Source organism: Pleurodeles waltl, chromosome 11 (assembly GCF_031143425.1).
Source record: "Pleurodeles waltl isolate 20211129_DDA chromosome 11, aPleWal1.hap1.20221129, whole genome shotgun sequence".
Lineage (NCBI taxonomy): Eukaryota > Metazoa > Chordata > Amphibia > Caudata > Salamandridae > Pleurodeles > Pleurodeles waltl.
The window spans coordinates 944,605,254-944,628,555 of record NC_090450.1 but is presented as its reverse complement, the minus strand read 5'-3'; the positions used below and the strand labels follow the sequence as shown (position 1 = coordinate 944,628,555).

General features: G+C 45.6%; 2 protein-coding genes across 4 annotated transcripts in view; one reads left to right on the top strand and one right to left on the bottom strand.

The window, feature by feature from the left end:
* The window catches only part of RSPH14 (radial spoke head 14 homolog), a 398,766-nt gene that overhangs the window by 183,010 nt on the left and 192,454 nt on the right, over positions 1–23,302 (top strand). The gene's annotated exons all lie outside the window — the stretch shown is intronic.
* GNAZ (G protein subunit alpha z) overlaps positions 1–23,302 on the bottom strand; it is a 221,802-nt gene that overhangs the window by 104,469 nt on the left and 94,031 nt on the right. The window lies entirely within an intron of this gene.

Sequence of the window (23,302 nt, the reverse complement as noted above, 5' to 3'; positions counted from 1 at the left end):
TCTTCAATATACTGTATTCTCTCTGAGCACTGTTTTGACATGTCTGAATTGTTTATAATAATACTATAAGTAATTTGTTAATGGCACACAGACCCTCAAGCTTTGAACACCTCTCAGGTTGAGGTCCTCAAACTGTTAACACTCATAAGAAGAGGAACCAAGCTCTGCTATAGGTCAAGAGCTATTTTTAGTACTCTGTCCACTTTCTGCCATGCCATGAATGTCCGAAGTGACATAAATATTAACCTGTATGGAATAATTATATTGGTTTGGCCAATCAGAATGCTTAGAGGCAGGCACTCGACTACTGAGGGCTGCCTGCATTTTAAGTTCAGTCAGAGTGGGAGTCAAGGACGCTGTGCAGACCAGGATTGTTAACACCCTTAGCTGTGGGCAATAAAGGCATAGAATGCCCAGTTGTTGTGTAACAAGTAACACTGTTCGATAGCCTGTTTATAATCACTCCTAACGGTGGCAGATAAGGAGTCCTAAATTCACAAAAGTAGAGCTGTCCATTGAAGACGATATGACCACAACTTGACCTTCTTCCTCTAAAAACAAAAACTTAACCAACAGACCGCAGCTCCACAATGTTATACACTATCTGAGCATAGAAATGAAAGTATATCTTTGGCGTGCATGGTAGGTCAACCCTTTTGTCTGGAACATGCCCCACCCATTATTCATGTTAGGATCTTGTTCATGCTGCTCTGATCTATGGTTGGCACCTTCATAATGCAAAATGAAGCACCAGTCTTACGGCCACACCCCATGGTAGAAAGTTGCCACCGGTTGGTAATAGCAAGGAAGCAATGGGTGAAGGGAAGTGGAATTGCTACAAGTGATACGCTGCACAGTTTGTCTGCTGCTTCTACCTCTACAAAACATCTGCTTGCTCTCCCTACATCGTTTGCGTAACCACAATTACGGTACAGCATAGATTACTCTAGAACCACTCTCCTACTTTTTGGCCTAAAACCCTGACATTGTTTCTGACTATAGAAAATGGCTTTGCACTTGGATGCCTCAACTTGCGGATGCCACCGTGATCATCCTTTTTCCTAGGGGGTCTCGCTGTATCTGCTCTCCATGAGAAACCAATCTGCTTGCTCTCCCTACTTCGTTTGCGTAACCAAAATTAGGGTACAGCAAAGATTACTCTAGAACCACTCTCCTACTTTTTGGCCTAAAACCCTGACATTATTTCTGCCTATAGAAAATGGCTTTGCACTTGGATGCCTCAACTTGCGGATGCCACTATGATCATCCGTTTTCCTAGTGCGTCTTGCTGTATCTGCTCTCCATGAGAAACCAACTTTGTGGTAGATCCTAGCATCACCTGTACTGGGTAATCCTTGCCGACAACCTTGATGGAAATGTCATGCATAAATGCAGTGAAGACCAAGGGATGAACTTTACAGCGGTGCACCAGCGACTTCCTGTCCTCAAAGGAGACCATTATCTTCTGTTATGTTATCAAACTTTATATAGCACAACACATACCCCGAGATGTGTTCTGGGGTTAACAGAGGAAAAAGCCAGACAGAAAAAAGAAACAGCACTGCTTTCTAACTGGGATTCACTGAACCCACATCTTAAGTTCTTAATAAGCCAGGTCTTCAGACCCTTCCTTAAGTAAAGAAGAGACAAGCCAAAGAGAACACGGAAGCTGATTCCAGAGATTAGATCAAAAAGTAGTTGCTGTCTGAGCGAGTCCATTCAATCATTTAACCCTAGACACAATCAGCAATTGGGCCCTTGAAGAGCGGAGGCAACATGATGAACTTGAAGAACTTTGAGACAAGTAATCTGTCCCACTTTTGTGGGCTGCTTTCAACATGAGACAGCAGGATTTAAAATTAACCTTCTTTTCCACTGGAAGTCAGTGCAGGGATTTCAGGGCTTCAGAGGTGGAAGAGAAGTGTAGAAGCCCCAATGCCAATCTGGCTGCAGCATTTTGCATCTTCTGCAGCTTCTTTAGGAGACCACCATGCCGCTACTGAAAAAGAGAGTTACGATAGTCCAGGCTGCTAAGTATAGTTGCCTGAATCACCACTGGCTGGACAGCTTTCAGCCTTCGGAGGAAAAGGAAAGATCTTCAAGAGCAGTTTTAACAGGAATAACCAAGTTGTCGCAACATGCTTTATCTGGCCTGTGAAGGAAAGTTATGGTTCTAGGACCAGAGGTCTTCAAACTGGGGGGCGGGCCCCCCTTGGGGGGCCCCAAGTGATCTCAGGGGGGGCGCCAAACTCTGGCCAAAAGAAATATTATGCAGATAACATGCCTTTGTTTTAAGCAGAAGCATGTTATTGCAGTTTTAAAAAGGTAACAGTACTTAACTGCAATGTTTAAATAGGTTTAAACCTATTTAAACATTGCCATCTTTCTACAATAATAGTGAAAAAGTCTGAGGGGGGGCCCAATGATTTTTATTTTTCAACTGGGGGGGCGCGGCATTAAAAAGTTTGAAGACCACTGCTAGGTAGACCACTAGATTGTTAACCATCTTAGCTGGAGCTCATGAGGTCAACCAAATGCTGGGCTAAAAATCCAGCAGCGAGACTGGGATACAAGAGTGTTTTACGCACAGCACCTCTGTCTTGTCCGAGTTAAATTTAAGCAAATTGCTCTGCCGCCATTGTGACACCACTGTCATACAGAGATGGAATAGTTCCAAAGAGTTAGAACACATCTCATCCACTGTGATGATGAGCTGAGTATCATCCGGGTAGTTAATGCACTGGAGGTCGAAAGATTTTATGAATTCCACCAGCGGATGGAAGTAAATATTTTAAAAAACATGGGGCTAATTGCTGATCTCTTAGAGCTCCTTGGTTCACGGTCTTATACTCCGACATAAACGAAGGTAAGAATACTGCATGTGACCTATCATTTAGACATGAGCTGCATTAATCCAGTACTTTGCCTCCAATGCCGATCTCGTTGTAGCCTGGTCAAAAGTGTAGAATGAGACACCTTATTGAATGCAGCAGACAGATCTAATAATACCAGGGCTGAACATTCCACCTTGTCTGTCAGCATTCGAAGGTCATCCACCACTGCTAACAGGGCAGTCTCTGTGCTGTGTAGTGGACGAAACCCTGACTAAACAGTGTCAAGGATTTGTTTATTAGACAGGCACTCAGGCAGGAGTTGTTAAACATGTTTGTCCACCATCCACCCAGCCAAAGTCAGCAGAGAGACTGATCAAATATTTGGGAGAATCTCAGGGTCAGCATTAGCTTTTATAATAAAGGCACTCTCCTCGTTCACAGGAATATTATTCTTTTCTCCCTAATGTTCATCAAACCCTGTGGCGTCACTAGTGATGTCATCGTGAGTGGTCCAAATGGTAAGAAACAATGTGTGCTAAGAGATCTCATCCATTTCACATAATGACGACGGAGAATTGCTTGCTGTGAGGTAAACAGCCCACTGCGGATACAGAACAGCAGGTTCTCAAGGCTACTTTTAAAGCTGTATGTCTGCATAGTTCTGGGGAAAGTGCTGGGATGACCTCCAGTGCTTCTGCTGCATTTCACAGAGCGGCTTTTTAATGCTAATTTGTTGTTCAGACGCAAGTTCCGTGAAGGCAAAGAGCACTCCAGCCATTACTGGGACCGCCAGCATTGTAGCGCAGACAAGGAGATGGCGAAGGAGCCACAGCACGCGAGCTCATCAGCACAAAGTCCCCAAGGCAACGCAGAACAAAACCTTCTTACGCAAGTGCTCGCAATGAACAGATGGGCATCCGTAGGAGATGGTGCAGACAATTGCTGAGACACGTCAGATCTCTCATCCCAGATACTCAGGACCTGGCCACTGACCAGCCTGTCAGACCAGACACTTGTGCTACCTACAAGTCTTTGGCTTTTTCCCCAGGTGCATGACTGCAGCCAGGATTATCCTCAGAGACACACCATTTGCTAAAACTTTCCAGAACACCTTGTGAGTGTAGATACTGCCCTACACCAGCCATAGTGAGACTACAGTAAAAAAGTGCATTTAGAGCACTTTTGCCTCAGAAGTTGATATTTAAAAAGCATGTATACAAGTGGTCGCCAACCTTTTCTGTAATAAGAGCTACTTATGTTCAATGAAAATCATCCAGAACTACTAATGTTAATGATGTGATTGTGACTATCCTATCAAGGAGTCAGCAGTGATCACATCAGTGCATTGGGCGGGGTTTCCAGCAGCAAAGTTAAAAAAAAAAAAAAAAGGTGCTTTCAATTTGGAATGTGTCTACATGGGTAATGCATAACAGTCATAGCTGCAATCCCATGGCACTAAGGTATTAATATGAGTAATACATCTCTCCAACTCAAATATTAGCTTTAAATTCATTTTGAAAATGTAACCATTTTTCTCCAAACATCTGCTTCTGAGTTCTGAAAATAAACACATTTACATCTCAAATGCACGCTTTTTAAACGTGGTTTACAAAAAATAATTTAACCAGGCAAAAAAGTCTATACATGTGTAGGCTGAGCTGCATAGAGGAGAACTACTCTCAGGTAGCTGGAGAGCTACAGGCAGCTCACAGTCTACCCGTTGGAGACACCTGGGGTATATAGAGATGGTGGTTGGTCCACTCACGAGGTGATTGAAGCTGTACCACCTGGCAGTATCAAAGTTGAGACTGCATGTTTCCACTGCCAGCTTGCAGCAGGAGCATCCGAAGCATCCTGGACCCTCCAGGATAGAGACCTAGAGCACTGCAGGTAAAGGGAAGGCTGAGCCAGTTGCACAATAACACAATTACACGCTCCATACATATGAACGTCCTGCCAGGCTCAAGACTTGCAAACAAATGATACTAATAAACACCTTAACATAATCTCACAGTAAAAATGAAGAAAGGTGGTAGTGGCAAGTCTCCAGAAGAAGCATTCAAAAAGTAATTACTGGAATGTCTTTGGGGTTGTTGTAATCTATCTGGCAAGTGCCTGGTGTGCGATCCTCGACTGGTATGGCACTTCAGCGCATTCTGGAAATCTGAGATAAGACATTTCTAATCTTTGAATGGGTTTTATAGAGAAGTGCAGAACCATATTCTGCACTTTGCAGACAAACTCTGACTTTGAACACAGGAAGTCCTAAGCTGTCTTTCTGGGGGTGGTAGGCACACTCTAAACCTAAGAATCATTGGCGTTCCGGTAATGTCCACATGGAACCAAAAGTCCTGTACAGGATCCCTACCAGGGGTGAAAGGTTGGAAGTGTGTCTAATACTCAAATCTGATATTTGTATTCCAGGACAAGATGGACGATAGGCTCACAAATGAACCTTGTGGACCCATCCACCAGCTAGGAATACTGAGTCAGGGTGACTGCTGGATTTCTACATAGCCAGGCTGGTCAGAAAGCACCCCCTAATGTGGCACAACTCCACTATTCCTGGTAATGTGTCTAGGGTCACACTATGCCACTGGGAGTGACCCACAATTATTGCCGTTATCTGTGCAAAAAAACATGCAGGCCAGGTAGTCACTGCTTCTGGGGTAGCTCGCCAGCATTTGAGAAGGTGCTGTCACTATTCTTAGAAAGGGTCTCTTGAAGAGCGCTGGGGGCTTTGGCTCGGCTTCCCCTGACCTCTGTGAGCTGCTGGGGGCGTTGCCTATAGGCAGGCAGATTTTCAGGGCAGCTGGCAGACCAGGTCGTCTTTGGACAGAACTCCCCCCTGCTCCCAGCCTTACATTAATGGATCGCATGGACAGGGGTGTAGCTTGGTCAGTAAAATGGGGGGGTGGGGAGGTCTTCAGATTTCTCAACAATCAAGCTGGTATATCTTCTGAAAATACCTTGTAGGAGAAGCAGGGTATGGGGGCTTAATGGGCAGTTAGCAGTACTTAAAACTATTTTTTTCAAACGAACCAACATTTTTAAGACCTTCAAAACAGAGACAAGAGTGTGTGTGTATTTGTCTGTGTCTATGTAAAACTCCCAGGTGAAATCCGACGGACACCTCACCATACCCAACTGAAAGCACTTGTACCCAACTATTTTCTACAGAATACAATTTTTATTCAGGTGGAAGCTACTCCCCTGCGCATGCAGCTACAAATATCCGAGAAGGACGAACAATCTGTGCAGATACAGTACAATACAGCTCATCAAAGCGCAGGAGTGAAGCCACAGCTCGTGTCCTCAGTCTGTGGCAGCTGTGCCAGCAGCCCACTGCCAATCTGATTCAATGTAGTTTTCAAAGTTTTGGCATCAAGCTGGTCCACAGTAGCGGTCGAAGACCAGCTTGTGTGTATTCTTTGTGAATTCCAGACCAAACCTGAGAAAAAAAATCCACAGAAGTGGCCTCCTGCTGTTGCTGGACGGATTTCAAGTATTCTTGTCTCCCGGATTATTTGGGCGAAAGTTGAACTGTCCCCAAATATTCAAATATTGGAGTTAAAATAGTAAATTGACATCCTAACCACAACCAAACCAGCAATCAAAGTCACTGTTACCACCACCTTGACACAACCCAAATACCACACCCCGTTTCACAGGGAGCCTTCATACGCAGTTATGGTGTTTACACCTGCAGTGAGGATAAAAGGGAGCCCCATGACTCTGTTGTTGGGATCTTAAGTGGGAGATTTGGCAGCCCTCACCCCCAGAATACAAATCACTGCCACCAGTCATAAACCATCAGAAAGAGTGTACCTTTAAGGTCGACATCAGGGACACTCTCTTAGGAATCATCTTTTCCCTGTAACATCTTTGACTCTCTGGAGATGGTGCACGCGTATCTCCTTAGATTGGAGACAACTAAACAGCCAATAGGCAACAATCTAGGGGAACGTGTAAGGCAAAAATGTGCATTGTATAACACTTGCATTTCAAAGTTTTATCTAAAACAGGATAGGTTTATGTGGCTGGCTGTGTGTAAGCGCTGCATGGTGCACCCTCTGGCTTTTTCAGACAAGCTCAAGATCTCCTTATTTGAATCGAGGAAGTAATAATGGATTTTAACAATCAATAAAAAAAATACACACCTCATTTCATTACAATCTCATCATCTGCTCATTACCGTCCCTTCATCATCTGCTCATTAGTATTCACATATCATCAGCTCATTCATGTAACCAACTCACTAATATTCCCATTAGCAAGTCATTAATCATAATACCCCCAGTTCATTAATGTTAGCATGCCAGTTGATCATATATCATCAGCTTACTGATAGCCCATATCAGCAGGTCATGTACCATACCATTTCAGCAGGTCATGTACCATCAGCTCACTGATATCCCCATATCAGCAGGTCTTATGCCATCAGCACACTGACATCCCTATGTTAGCATTTCGCATACCGTTGGCTCATTGGCCGTGACCATATCAGCCGGTCATATACCCACTCTTTACTGACACCCCATTTCAGCAGGTCTCCTACCACCAGCTTACTGATAGCCCATATCAGCAGGCCATACACTGTCAGCTCACTGCTATCTGACATCCCCAGAGCAGCAGGTCTTATACCATCAGCACATCAACACCCTCATATCAGTAGCTCATATAGCATTAGCTCATTGATATCCACATATCAGCAAGTCATATACCACCAGCACATTGATATCCTGATGTCAGCACTTCATATATCATCAGCTCACTGATATCCCCATATTAGCAGATCATACGCCATCAACTCATTGATTTCTCAATATCAGCAGGTTATATATATATCATCCCCTCACTGATATCCCCATATCAGCAGGTCATACACTGTCAACTCACTGATATCCCCATATCAACAGGTCACACGCCATCAGCTCGCTGATATTCCCAGAGCAGCAGGTCTTATACCATCAGCACATCGACATCCCCATATCAGTAGTTCAATCAGCAAGTCATATACCATCAGCTCAATGATATCCCGATATCAGCAGGTCATATACCATCATCTCATTGGTATCCCGCTATCAGCACGTCATATCATCAGCCCACTGATATTCTCATATCAGCAGTTCATACACTGTCAGCTCACTGATATCCCCATGTGAACAGGTCACACACCATCAACTCACTGATATCCCCAGAGCAGCAGGTCTTATACCATCAGCACATCGACATCCACATATCAGTAGTTCATATAGCATCAGCTTATTGATATCCCCATATCAGCAAGTCATATACCATCAGCTCATTGATATCTGGATATCAGCAGGTCATATACCGTCAGCTCACTGATATCCCCATATCAACAGGCCATACACCATCAGCTCTTTGATGTCCCCATATCAGCAGGTCATGTATCATCAGCTGATTGAGATCTCCATATCAGCAGGTCATGTATCATCAGCTGATTGAGATCTCCATATCAGCAGGTCATGTATCATCAGCTGATTGAGATCTCCATATCAGCAGGTCATATACCATTAGCTCATTGATCTCCTTATATCAGCAGGTCATATACCATTAGTTCATTGATATCCCCATATCAGCAGGTCATATACCTCAGCTGATAGATATCCCTGTATCAGCAGGTCATGTATCATCAGCTGATTGAGATCTCCATATCAGCAGGTCATATACCAATAGCTCATTGATATCCCCATATCAGCAGGTCATATACCATTAGGTTATTGATATTCCCATGTCAGTCGGTCGTATACCACAAGTTCACTGTGATATGCCCATATAATCAGCTCATTACTAGTCCAACGTTTTGCCTGGTTATTAGTGCTATTTCATCAGCTCATTTTAGCCATTATTACAGATAAAACAATACTTCTCAAAATGTAAATGCCACCAGTTTCATTGCTGGAATTACCCGAAATGCAGCTTAGTTATTTTCTAGAAGCAGCCCAGTAATTGTGCAAAACAGTTATGGTGAAAACTGGCCCAATGAGGTTAGTAGCTTTTATCCCAAGGTTTTACCTCCCAGGCATATATTTGCACTTGAAAACCGAGACCACATGCCATACTACAAAAAAGGCACCGTTGCTAGTGCAGGGGTAAATTTGCACCTCCACTGGTGACAGCGGTGAATGGAGAGGCAGAGGGGCAGTTTGAAACCACTGGTCCACCTTTCAATGCATGGCGGCTTGCAGAGATGCCCCAAATGTGGTGCAGTGTAAATTTGAGGGAGTTCCTGCGACCGCTGTGTCCAGTAGTACTGCAACAATTTTCAGTGATGGCGGGGGCTGCCCTCAATATTATATCAGTGACTTCATAGGGATTTTGAAATATCCAAGTGTCACACAAAAAAAGAGTGTAGCCAATGTGCTATGCCTATTCAGCAGGAGCGTGGTAAGGGTGTAGTATGCACTGTCATTTACAGACAACACATTTTCTGTTGAAATAGTTACTACACTTGCATAGACACGCACTTTTACTGGTAAAACTAGCCTGATACCCGTACTTTGGGCCCAAACTATGTCTGCAAAAGATAGTGGGCCCTCTTACAAGAGGGGCACTTGGGCTCCTAGCTCTCCCTGTAAAGTTCTGTATCCATCTGACACCCCCCCTGTGGACCCTGGCTAGGTTTACAGTATATAGTGGGCTCTGGCACACAAGGGGTCCATGGGCACACTGTGTTCACTAAACAATCCCGGGCACTAACCTGCTAGTCATACTGTGAACTCTGCTCATTTCTATAGTAGACAGTGGTTCCTTTGCACAAAGGGCATTTGAGCCTTTAGCGTTCCCTCTGTAGTCCCTGTTCCCATCTGGTAGCTCTGCCCTGGACCCTGCTGATGTTTATTAGAGTTCCTGGTCCCTCTCCCAGGCATCCAGATGATGCCATGCACATTCACATAGCTTGGCCTGGCAGAGAGAAGCCTGATCATTTGGCAAGTGTGTGGTTTAGGAGACCCTTTCTCCGGATTCTGTCCCCTCACCTCCCATCCCCAGTTATGAACAAGGATCATTTTTGGGGCAGCCCTTAGGTCAGAGCTGCAGCACCTGCACAACTTCTCAGTGTTGCTGAGGTGGGATGCAGGGAGGGTGCGACTCTACAGCAGTAGGTTGTCTGTGTATTCCCATTGCCCACACTGCCTGTTTCCCTCCCGCCCAGTAAGACTTCTGCCTCTTCCAATTATGTTCTTGCTACACGAGGACACCCATGGAATTCTACCTGCCTGTACCAGCCAAACAGTCTCAGTGAGGACTTACCCTCAATCCAGGGTCGGGCCCGAGGAATCTGGACCCTGCAGTCAGCATGACGTAGCCATCTCTTCTGCAAAGTCGCTTTATGTGACTGATGTGACTTTTTAATATTTTTTTTAATGTCAAAAGAGTAATCATGGTCCTTTTTTACCCCAAGTCTAAGAACTTGTCTACGGATTAGGCCTGCAAGTTTACAGTTTTTAACTGTCTGCTGCTATTATGGAGCTCATACCTCTATTGAATTGCGGGTATTGTTGGGTGTTTTTCCACCACCGTGTGTTTGTTCTCTTCACTCAATACACCTCTTGATTTTTAAACGTGCCAGGCACCTGCAGAGACTGCTGCAAGCCGCTGACAAATGCTAATAATTCTCATCAGTGTCTGTGACTTCTGCGGCTGTCATTAAAGGCCCCTCAGGCAAGCTTTGGCCTCGACCAGAGATGGCGAATCTCACAGCAAGGAGGGCAAACAGACCTCCAGAAATGGTCTACAGACCAACAATACGCACCGCGCGTCATTGGGCTCGTGAAGCTGCCACTACAGACATTCATAATGGTCCTTGCTCAGTTCTCCAACTACCTCATTATCATCTCCTGCGCTCTATCTACCACCCGCTTCTTCTAGGTGTCCCCCCACTCCCCAAGGCTCTGGTCTCGGCCCTTTTCTCTCAATGCACCACCTCCTTTGGAGGAATCACAGTGTTCGGATTTACCTACTGCCTGGCTGGTCCCTGAAGACAGAGCTTCTTTCCTACCCTCACCCTCATTTTAGGTAAAATGCATGCGCTGTCTCACAAACCTAAAGCCCAGGATGGACCTTCTTTCTCTGATGCTGCTATATGCTTCCTTTCACCCACAGCTTCTACTTCAGTGCCTCTCCATCTTTGTCTGCTCTCACCTCCTTACCCATCGCCATCAGGTTTGTGCTCCGGTGTCACTCTAGCTGTGCCCTCTGACTTTCGCATGAAGCTGTCCTCCTTCCACATAGCCATGGTGACAGCTGTCTGCTTGCAACTTCTCAGCATAAGCTGAATCTGGCAACAACTCTCTCCAAGTCAGACCTTAATCAGTTCCCTAGTACTACACAAACTGCAGCCTTATCACTGGATTCCCCAGTGAGTGCCACTTGCGGTCTTTTTGTTTGGAGGACGGACTTCCATTATCGAGCCCACCTTTCCACTCTCAACATCGAGTCGACTGGCTCTCAGCCAAAAGCTGGGCCCTACGCCGGTCTCTCACGCTGGCTGGTAAGTGATCCACAGCTCGACAACAACCTATACCCTACGCTCTGAAACTGTAAACCTCCTCCCGGCGACCCCTAAACATCCATGTGCAGTGTCCTGGTTCAGCATGTTTGCTCTTCTTGTCGCTCTGCCTTGGAGCACTTGCCCCACTTACTCATCCCTCAGAGCAAGGATTCCACAGCACTCCCACAACTCAGTGTGCTTCAACACCCTTTTCACACATGCTTCTGCCTGGTCATTATTATTTTTATTAACATTCATACGAGTCTAGGCCAATCATCAATCCCAAAGCGCAGACAGAGAGACTTGCAGGGAAGCCGCCTATCATCTCCAACAGAGTGACACTATACTGGCTCTACACACGGCAAATCTAGTGCAGTTTCTACAGGAGAGATCTGGCAAAAGCCATTCTCCGGAGGTGGCTAAAATGCTTGTATTGGCCCTGGCTCGTAAGTACTGTTCTTTGCTTTCTTGTTGACTCACTACGCTCTTATCAATGAATAAGTACTACATACAAATGCAAATCCTCCTCGAGAATCCTTTTTCCACTTGCTGAGTGGGGCCACAGCTCCTTTTTAGAGAAGAGGGCACTGAACGGGATTACCTCCTTCCTTCGAAAGACACCCCTTTCAAACAGTAGCGTACGAAGAGCAAAGTAGTTCCATTCGCCCACCTAAGCAATGGAAATTTAACACAAACCTAAGCTTGAACATAGATGTAAACATTCCGATCTTGTCTGCAAACGCAAGACCAACTACATCCAGTTTGAGGTGCAGTGCGAGTGTAGGCGGAGACTCTGGGGTGAAAAGTGCTGGTTCCAAAGAAAACTCTCAACAGTGGCCAGATTTCCACGTATTTCCGAGACTCTCACAGGAGTTCCATGAAATGCAATCAGCGCTCTTTCTGCATACATGCTCTTCCACAGTGGTAGTGAAACCAGCAATAGTCAACTTCAGTTTTTGCTTCCGATTCTCAAAATGTCTTATTGAATCATACCTCAGTGCTGGAATATGACCTCTAGCTTTTACTCCTTTTAAGTACAGTGAGGTGCCAATCACCTTTTGTACAGAAAATGAAAACTCTTACTTCACCCCTGTTAACTATGAACATCTCTGTATCGCAGTACTACTCCGATCCTACAAGTGGTCTTTGGAGCCCCATCGCTATTTTATCTATAAATATTATGTTACGTGCGTGGATAAGAAGGTTACAAGGAACATTCTCAATTTTCAGAGGATACCTATTACAGATTTATAGATGCCCTGGCAAACCTGGCCATTAAAAAGGAAACGTACCAGAAGACATCCTTTTTTAAGTCAAATGAGATCTTAAAGATCTGGCCATTGTTGGTCTAACGCTAATCTTGGTGCAGAATACATAACGTGCTGCACATTATACTCCAAGACTGCGGGTTGAAGATGGATTAATGACAATAACTGCAAATATTAAACATGGCTGTTAATTTAAGTATTAAGCTGGATGAGCTTTGGGAAGGAGGGATGATCCATCAAATGATAGGACGGTTGACCTAGCATTCCTAAGAAATCTTCAATTCAACTTTGTCTGCCTGTAGATACCTGTTGCAGGGGACTGACTGTGACAAGCATCTTTAAATCTTTACAGAAAATATTAATAATGCTTCGAATGTCTCCAGTAGATTGGCTGGCAAAGTTTCCAAAATTCTGTTATGGTGGTGGTGTGACGAGTGACTGGCTCTTTTCCAATCCTGCTGGTGGTTTAAAGCTGCTGGCCTGTCAGAAACCTCCTTCTTCCCTCTAGGACAATTCAGCTTTAAATCTGTGAAAACCCTGAGGCTGTCACAATCCATTCGCTGGTTCTGAACCACTAGCTCTGGAGAACAAGACTGATTGATGGGATCAGGTGCAGTGCTGGCTGCTCCCAAGGGTGGTTAGAGGGTGTGCTACAGGTGGTGCAAGGTGGGTGAAGTTCAGCCTCCTTCTGTTCACACCTCCTTTCTCTTGTTCATGTGAAGTGATCACTGAATGCAGGCTTGGAATTATTCCCAGACCGTCTTTGCAGTGTTTACTGCTGCATGAAAGGCACTTTCGCTGGATGTGTAAGAACACACCGCCCCAGTTTCAGCTCTGCAGACACGCTCTGTGCACATTCTGTGCTTGGAAGTAGGAAGTGGTCTGCAGGCGTCAAAGGCATCCTTGTCGAACAATGATTTCATCCATCCACCTCACAGCCCATCCATCCATATCTCATCCCTCCCATCCATCTCTCATCCATTTCATTCATCTCTCTTTCCTTCCATCCATCTCCCATCCTTTCCATCCATTCTCCTCATCCCTTCCACCCATTCTTCTCCTCCCTTCCTTCTGTTAACCTTCCACCTTTCCATACACCTCTCATCCCTTACATCAATTTTCAATCCCTTCTGCCAATCTCTCATCCCTTCCATCCAACTCTAATACCTTCCATCCATCTCTAATCCCTTCCACCCATCTCTAATCCCTTCTGTTTATTCACCTTATCCCTTCCAGCCATTTATTTCCCACCTTTTCCATCCATCTCTCTTACCTTTCACCCACTGTCATCTGTTCCACCCATCTCTCATTCGTTCCACCCATCTCTCATTCCTTTCACCCATCTCTCATTCCTTTCATCCATTCATCTCTCATCCCTTCCATTCATCTCTCATCCCTTCCATTCATCTCCCATCCCTTCCATGAATCTTAATCCCTTCCATTCATCCCCCCATCCCTTCCATCCTTTCATCTCCCACCTTTTCCAACCTTCTCTAATCCTTCCACCCATCTGTCATCCCTTCCATCCATTCACCTCATCCCTTCCATTCGTTCATCTCCCACCTTTTCCATTCATCTCTCACCTCTTCCACCCATCTCTCGTGCATTCTATTCATCCTTCATCGCTTCCATCGATTTGTAATCCCTTCCACTGATCTCTCACCCCTTCCATCCATCTCTCATCCCTTCTAACTCTCATATCTTCTACCCATCTCTCGTTCCTTCCATCCATCTCTCATCCCTTCCACCCATCTCTTATCTCGTCCATACATTCATCTCACACATTTTCTATCCATCTTTCATCCCTTCCATCAATTTCTCATCCATTCCATCCACCTATCACCCCTTTCACTCATCTATAACCCCTTCCACTCATTCAGCTCACCCCTTCCATCTGTTCCATCTCCCACCTTTTCCGTCCATCTCTCATTCCTTCCACCCATTCACCTCATCCCTTCCACCTGTGCATCTCCCATCTTCTTCATTCATTTCTCATCCCCTCCCGTCTGCCTCACCCTTTCTGTACACCTCTAATCCTTTCCACCCCATCTCCCATCTCTTCCATACATCTGTCATCCCTCCAACCCATCTCTCAGATCTTTCATTCATCTCCCATTCCTTCCATCATCTCTAATCCCTTCCATCTCTCTCTCATCCCTTCCACCTATTCTCCTCATCCCTTCCATCTGCCCATCTCCCACCTTTTCCATTAATCTCTTACCCCTTCCACTCATCTCACATCCCTTGTATTCATCTCTCATCCCTTGTATTCATCTCTCATCCCTTCCATCCATCTCTAATCCCTTCCATATATCTCTCATCCCTTCCACCCATCTCTCGCCCCATCCATCCATCCATGTCATCCCTTCTGGGGATGGACGTTTTTAGTCATTTGTGTATTTATAAGCAGAGCAACTTGTTGGTGTGATTATTATAATCATTATTATCTAAGCACAATAGTATTGGTCAGAGCTGCATGCCTATTTTAAAAGCCACTTTACACGGCAGATGGGGTTCGTCCCTAGTATTCTGTCTGCACGCAGCTCGGACGTCATCTGAAGGTCGCCAGGGGTAGCAGATGCTACTCCTGGCTTGCCCCTATCGACCTCTAGCGACCCTGAGATGCAATAGAAGGGCTGGGAACAGAATCCCGATTAACCTTCTGCTGTTCCACACAGAAAGAGTAATTTCATTTATTAGACTGTGCGCCAAGCTTCAGAGTGTATTTGTTATGCAAAATAAACACACTCTTAATCGCTGTGCACATACTAATGAATTAAGATAGTGTTCTCCTGCAGGGGTGTGAAACACTTCCGCAGATCCCCCTAGGGTGGGGGTTCCGTTGTCACTGAGGCCCCTGTTGCTGCAGAAACAAAGGACCTTTTCAGATGATGCAGGGCTCCTTTGCTCTAGCTGAGCCTGCTGAGGAGGCCCCTGTGCTGCTGGGCACGGGGGTACATGCAAGGTGAAGAGCCACTCTGAGGGGGGGCAAAAAGTCACCTACACTGATAGTGTTATTCATGGCTATATGGGAGGAGCAGAGTTTGTTTCACTTTCTCAGCAGCTGGGCCCATGCAGCGCCTCTTTCATGCAAGCACCAGAGTTTGCTTCACTTTCTCTGCAGCTGGGCCCATGCAGCGCCTCTTTCATGCAAGCACCAGAGTTTGCTTCACTTTCTCTGCAGCTGGGCCCATGCAGCGCCTCTTTCATGCAAGCACCAGAGTTTGCTTCACTTTCTCTGCAGCTGGGCCCATGCAGCGCCTCTTTCATGCAAGCACCAGAGTTTGCTTCACTTTCTCTGCAGCTGGGCCCATGCAGCGCCTCTTTCATGCAAGCACCAGAGTTTGCTTCACTTTCTCTGCAGCTGGGCCCATGCAGCGCCTCTTTCATGCAAGCACCAGAGTTTGCTTCACTTTCTCTGCAGCTGGGCCCATGCAGCGCCTCTTTCATGCAAGCACCAGAGTTTGCTTCACTTTCTCTGCAGCTGGGCCCATGCAGCACCTCTCTTATGCAAGCACCAGAGTTTGCTTCACTTTCTCTGCAGCTGGGCCCATGCAGCACCTCTTTCATGCAAGCACCAGAGTTTGCTTCACTTTCTCTGCAGCTGGGCCCATGCAGCACCTCTCTTATGTAAGTACCAGAGTTTGCTTCACTTTCTCTGCAGCTGGGCCCATGCAGCACCTCTCTTATGTAAGCACCAGAGTTTGCTTCACTTTCTCTGTAGCTGGGCCCATGCAGCACCTCTCTTATGCAAGCACCAGAGTTTGCTTCACTTTCTCTGCAGCTGGGCTCATGCAGCACCTCTCTTATGTAAGCACCAGAGTTTGCTTCACTTTCTCTGCTGCTGGACCCATGGAGCACCTCTTTCATGCAAGCACCAGAGTTTGCTTCACTTTCTCTGTAGCTGGGCCCATGCAGCACCTCTCTCTCATGCAAGCACCAGAGTTTGTTTCACTTTCTTTGCAGTTGGGCCTATGCAGTACATATCCCATGCAAGCACCAGAGTTTGTTTCCCTTTCTCTGCTGCTGGACCCATGGAGCACCTCTCTTATATAAGCACCAGAGTTTGTTTCACTTTCTGTGCAGAAAGGCCCATGCAGGACCTCTCTCGTGCAGTCACCAGAGTTTTTCACTTTCTCTGCAGTTGGGCCCATGCAGTGCTTTTCTCTGGCCTTATGTTTGAGAAAGAAAGAAATCCCAGACAGCAATGTCCCTCTGAGCCTCATTACATGTCCCACGGTAATTTCAATGGGGCCAGTAACAGCGGTCAGTGGCTCTGGTATTACAGGCCCTCGTAACTCCATGGAGCCAGTTCATTTTTCAGAGACAGTTCAGCTGCTGAAAACAACTGAAATGTGTGGGTAAAACTCTGGGAAGAATAGTGAACTACCAAAGGAAAGAGGTGCAGTATTCCTAATTCTCCCCGTAAACGCCTCATTTCTGAGGGTACCTTCGGGATGCACCTTGTAATGCCCTACCCGAGTTACAGATGCCCTGGGGCATTGTTAATTCCGGCGAAGATACCAGTCCCAATACAAAGGCTCTACTGATAATGCTCTGAGTCTGTGGGTGTGGAGGTAAATCAAGTGTGACGGACACTGGTCCTGCAGCAAGATGTCCCTGAGGTGGTCATGTCCCCCAGCTGGCCCCTTCCCCAGATTACAATGCCTTCTGTGGACTCTAAGCATTTCATTTCTTAGAGATAAACAACCTATCTGAGCAAGAGTCAACAGAAAAGATATGGAAAAAGAGAAGAAAGCATAGATTGAGTAAGATAGAGGCAGATACACGGGAGAAAGATCATGAGAAGGAGAACATGAGAATAAGGACCTGTATGTTGAATCCACCCTACACTGACCCAGTCACATGGCTCATTCACTCTTCACATCCATATGGGCAGGATGAAGTAAGAGTGCGCTAAGGGCAGGCTAGGGATGCGAGGGGTCACTGCCTGGACAGCTTTAAATGGGCTTTATAGACAGACTTTTAGTCAAGGATGTCAAGGTGGATGATACCACGCTCCCGTCCGGGTGGGCCATAACGCTGGTGGCGCTCTGTGCGACAGTGTTTGTTGGTGCCCCTCCCAATGACTATCTCCGCCACGGAAGGCCTCACTACCACCCTCTAACAGTGTCCCTCAAAACTCCAATCCCTCTCCAGGCAGAACATCAATCACCAGAGTTATCTTGACATTTTTAATTTTACCTGAAAATCCCTGAAGGCACGGAACGCTGCAGCAGGTGCTTTTAAAATCATAATATACTTGCAAACACGGCGCCCCACCCGAAGTCAGCCCACCAATGGAAATCAAAGCCTGATATGGGCTGTGTGCAGAGCTTGCAGTAGGTTTGTATGTACGTTAATGAAAGAGGTTCAGTGGCACCGGGTCAATTATAGCTGTCTGCTGTCTTGTGCTGCCAAACTTGATTGCCATAGGCCCAACCTTACTGAGTGCTCTCACACCAAAGTACCCAGACCCTCTCCGCCACTATCTCATTGCGTGCCTCGTGGCACTACAGTTAAATGTCAACATGGGCCAAGCTGTGCACCCGCCAGGAGAAATCTGCTCCACTTCCTGTGGCTTCTACCTTAGATCAATACAACATGTCAGCTCAGTTCAAAATGAAGAATGCAGATAAACAGGAAGTGGGATGTGCCTGGGCCTGGACCAGAACTCAGTGTCATTTTCACAAAGGGCTCCGAGGCACCGCCGCCGTGACCTTGGACTGGGTTCTTCCCGCCAAGGTGAGGTCCGGTGCCCGCGCGCTTTTCACACGACCTGCTTTGCGGTGAGAAGGCCCAAGGTAACGCAATTCATGAACAACATTGTTGGAAATGTGAGCTCCTGGTTAATCAACAACCTACGGTTTAATGGACAATCAGATTATCATTTAAAGTGGTAGACTTTCCCATTAGGCGGGTTGGGTCGTGACGTGTGTCGGAAGAATGAATAATTACAGCCCGGGAGGCCCGGATAAAGCAATGCACGTGGACAGAGATTCGCACATCACGTCAGAACGCGGAATTTGCAGGATGAAAGGGGCCAGCTTTGCCAGCTCCTTCAGCGTAATTACATTGTGACATCTGAATTCTGCTCCTTTTCCACAAGGTACGGGACAGGCAATGACCTTTCTGCTGAAGTGATTAGCAAAACAATAGCAAAAACAGCACATGTAGCTGGGCGGGGGTGCAAGTACTACTCTAGCTGTGGAAACTGTTCCTTCAAGGGTGAACCACTCTAAAGGCAGGGGTGTAGTTTCAGGTTTTGAGTGTTTGGGTTGTCACACCCCCTAATAAATATAGTGTCTGGCAGTAATGCAACAAAACTTGAGGGTCCTCCTGCAAAGTACATGGAGAGGGCCAACCCTGGACTCACTCAGGAGCTCCAGGCCAGGGTACTGAGATGAGGAGGCTCCCTGAAGCTCGGGCCCCCTCACCGCGGGGGCCTTTTGTTATGCCATGGGTTTCTGGTAAGTAGTTTGGTATGGATGCTTTCAGTTGGGTATGTTGAGGTGTCTTTCAGAATACACCAAAAATGTGTACATACACACTGACAAAAACACATACACCGTCTCCCTCTCTATGTTTTGAACGCCTTCACTAAGTTTATTTTACGAAATATTGTGTTTTCTCTCACTTAGTACCCTTCCCAATCCGCATTCTCTCCCTTTTTGACCATCTCATGTGCCCTACATGATGTAAAATGTATTTTAACATTATATGCCAGTGTGATTGTTGGAAAATCTGAAGCGCTCACCCCTCTAATCTTATTGACCAAGCTATACCCCTGCCTAGAGGGGATTATGGAAGGCTCAATTTCACTCTCCTCTAATCAAGAGTATCAGTAACGGGTTTAGTGGCCTGATTACAGGGGAAGAGGAACGGACCTTAACACACTTAATCCATTCTCCGACCAGGCCTTGACTGAGCTAATTCACTGGTGTTGATGAACAAACTCCGTAAAGGACCAATAGCTGGCTGGTTGGTTGCAATGCAAGCCCTATCTCAATCCTGAACACTGTAGGAAGGTGTGAAACATGACGTAACAATTTACATATAGTTTTAAAATCCAAAATGGATTTCGCAGACCAATGTATTTAAAAAAATAAATAAATAATAATTAGTACGAAAAATACTTGTCACATAAAAAAGAAAACAAAAAGACTATTCGCTCTAAGTGGATCCCACGTGGATCAGAAACAATCATCTAGCCAATCCACATTGATATTTAGTTCCTATGAAAAGCATTGTTGTAAATGTTTGCTCAGATCTGTGGACTGTAAATAAGTGTCTAAAAACCTGCATGTTTCCAAAGACTATTGAAAGGAACTTTCTTCTCATGTGTGCATGATAAATTTAAGACCTGCCTGGGTAGAAATTTGTCTTGTTGGCAAATGCCACCTTCATATGTAGATGATCTGATAAAGGGGTAGCGGGTGCTGGCTTAGGAGGCCCAACAGAGAGGTGATGCCTGAGAACCCTGGTGCTCTCAGTCTGCTTTCACTGTAGATCTTACCTTTCTTGAAGGCACAGTTCTTAAAATGGAGACTGATATTGCAAACCCGGGCTGTAGCTTACTGCCTAGTGTGTTTTTTTCAGTTACCCATTGATTGATGCCAGAGCTCTCAATCTGAGGTTCCTTTTGCAACCTTGAACTGGCAAAACGCTGAAACTAGACAGGTACCATACATCACTTCCTTCCCTGAGCTGCAGGATTTCAGCAGTTACATGTTGGGTCCTATGGCAGTTCCGAAATCATATCACTCCATGAGTGTTTCGGCTTTCAGCAGAGCAGAGATTGATGGACAGTTCAATATATTGAGACATGGGATGGCCAATCTAGGGATTTGTTAGGGGAACTGTCAACGGGTCCTTGGTCTCTTCCAAGTAGCTTCTGCCTCTCACTTGGGGAACCTAGAATCCCCTCCACTGATCTAAAATTACCAAAGATTATTCTTCCATCTGGAGGTAAGAGTTCCTCATCTCCACTATTGCCAACACTGGCTTGCACTGTAGGCCAGTGGATGAGAAAGCTAGCTATTAAAATACCTCCTCAGGAAGCCTACTCAGAAAAATAAACATTTAGAAACGTAGCATGTATGGCCCTTTTCACAGTTCAGATTGTTTGTACAGTGCTGTGGTACTACCGCCTAGTCCACAGTCCTAAGTTTGAGTGCAAATGTACAGAGATCTTCAGGGAATTTCTGTCATTGGATATTTTTGTTTTACTCACAAAAGTTCAGCTTTTGTGCATTGAGGTCATTATGAATCTCCAAATTCTCATACAACTGCCCAAGCTTCTATCTTTTGTTCAGTTCTGAAAGTGCAGGCAACAAACCATACATAACAGTGCCACACCATATTCCTACCTTAGGTGCTGAGGAAAGGTGGCCTTCACCAAAAAGAATTTGTAGATCCTAGCTGATAACCCTAGAAGCTTCTGTTTGTTTCTGACATGAATGCATAGGTGTGAACTATTAACGGTTGGACTTCAAAGCATCAAGCCACATGCTGTTCAAACTAATGGTGCCGCATATGGAGGCAGGCAAATAGCTGATCTGGCCATCTCTTGGGAAATCAAAGTGTTGTTGTTGTGCGTAGTGCCCCTCCACTAAAAAAAATAACCAAAAATAGTGCACGTTGGTCTGCTGAGCATCCACTGTGACTCACTGACTCCCTGACCCCACTCCCCCATGTGGTGCCATACTTCTCACCCCCAACTCTTTGTCTTCTCTGTTTTTGTGCACCTAATCCTGGGCAATCCAAGCACGCTGCCGCAGTTGTCCTGTCCACCTAAACGGGAAGGCACCCAATCCTGTCCTAAATATTTAATCAGGACCATTAGTTCCTGGATACTTAGAATACCAGCATCTGAGCCCCCCCTGGGGTTGGTGCTGGAGTCATTTGAATTTCCAGGATGAAGCCTAGTAGAAATCAATAATGAGAACGAGAGTTCTCTGAGATCCAGTTGCTTTTGACTGTAACAGGTCCCTCTGCGCCAGCAATGCCTGATAGTGGTGGTGTGTCAATGTTGGCGCTGGCTGAAGTACCCGCTCCAGAATCTGCAGACCCGCAAAGACTCATGATTCTCTTCTCTGTGAACTAACTCCTAGGGCCCTGGTTTATGGTTGGCTGGCCGGCCAACTGGAAATTAAAGGATTTGTGGTCCAATTTTCTGGGCAGCTCCCATGAGGCGTAAAATAAGCTCCTAGTACAGGCTTAGCTGAATCATTACTAGGGCTGGCTCAAAGGAGAATTACGTCATGCAGACAGTCGCATGGTAAAGTAATGAAAGGGGGCTGAGAGGAAAGGGGCGAGAGTGGCAAGACGTCCTAAAATATAGTTTTTGTTACATAAAAAAGCCATAAAATGCACCACTCTTCTGTCTGTGTGTGTTTCTGTATACCAGGCAGATAATGAGTGCTTGTGTCACTGCACTATGCACACGATGCTAATGGTGCAGTGTTTACACTCTGTAGAAACGTCTACTCATACTAAGCACGTGATGCGCACCGTGAAGTGTGTGCTTTATTCAAGTTTGTCTGCACGAATCTACGTCATTTCATATTAGTACATGCCAGAGCAATACAAGTTCAATGGAACCTTTTCAGTGAAAAAACGCTTCCAGTAAAAAAGGTCAGATTTTACTATGCCCTGTCCGGGAATTGACCTATCATTGAAAACTAGTTGAAATGTTTTCACTAACGGGTGGCTGATCTTTAGAACCCGATTATCAATACTCAGCACAAATTAGGTGGGGGTAACTTTCTTCCCGAGCTTTCGTGTCACGAGACAGAGAGCCCCACAACATGGCTTTGCTACAAATGATTACCATTAGTTGCCACACAAAATTAGTAAAGAACTTGGGGTAACAGGTGCTGTGATATTGAAGTTAACTTCAGATGCCGATGTGTATCATTAGACATCAGAAAGTAGGGCACGTGATCCTTTCATTGAATCACTAGCCTTGAAAAGGAGAGGGCGAAACGTGCGGCTGGATGTTAACTTATTGAAAACTAAGGAAACGAGATGTTTATTTTTATGAAAAGTAAAGATGGGGCGTGCAGGTGTACGTGCTTTCTGTAGTGCTCATTCCGTACGCACGGTGGACACGTACACGTCGTGCGTTATATCGGATGGAGCACTGTGACCTTTGACCTTGATTAGAGAAGGCGCGTGCCCTGTACCTCTGAGGTCACATCTTCTCTTCTGCTTGACGGCTACTGCACAATGTGAAGGACAGAGATGCCACTGCTGGTGGTGAGTGGGGACGCATATGCACAGCGCTTCAAAGGATGTCCCCCCCCAAACACTGCAATTGATTTGTATATATTTCAAGAAATACTTTTTGGGTTTAAAAAAATGCCATACGAGCTCGGTATCTTGAGCTCAGGAAATGTTTGGTGAGCCACATTAGCTAAAAAAAAAAAAGTTGGAGCTTCCTACTCCAACCAAATAAGAGCTTGTGTAAGTAATGCTACAGAAAACCATTTACATAGAAATTTAAAAACAAGCGGCCTCCTCAATGCTGTTTTTGCTTACAGTAAATTCCAAGTTTCAGTGTTTTACCAATAACAGACACTTCCAATCGATTACCTTTGGTTGCTTATTTTAGAATAAATGATTTCCAAGCAATGAAATGAAAAACGCGAAGTATAAAATTCAATTATAACCAATATAAC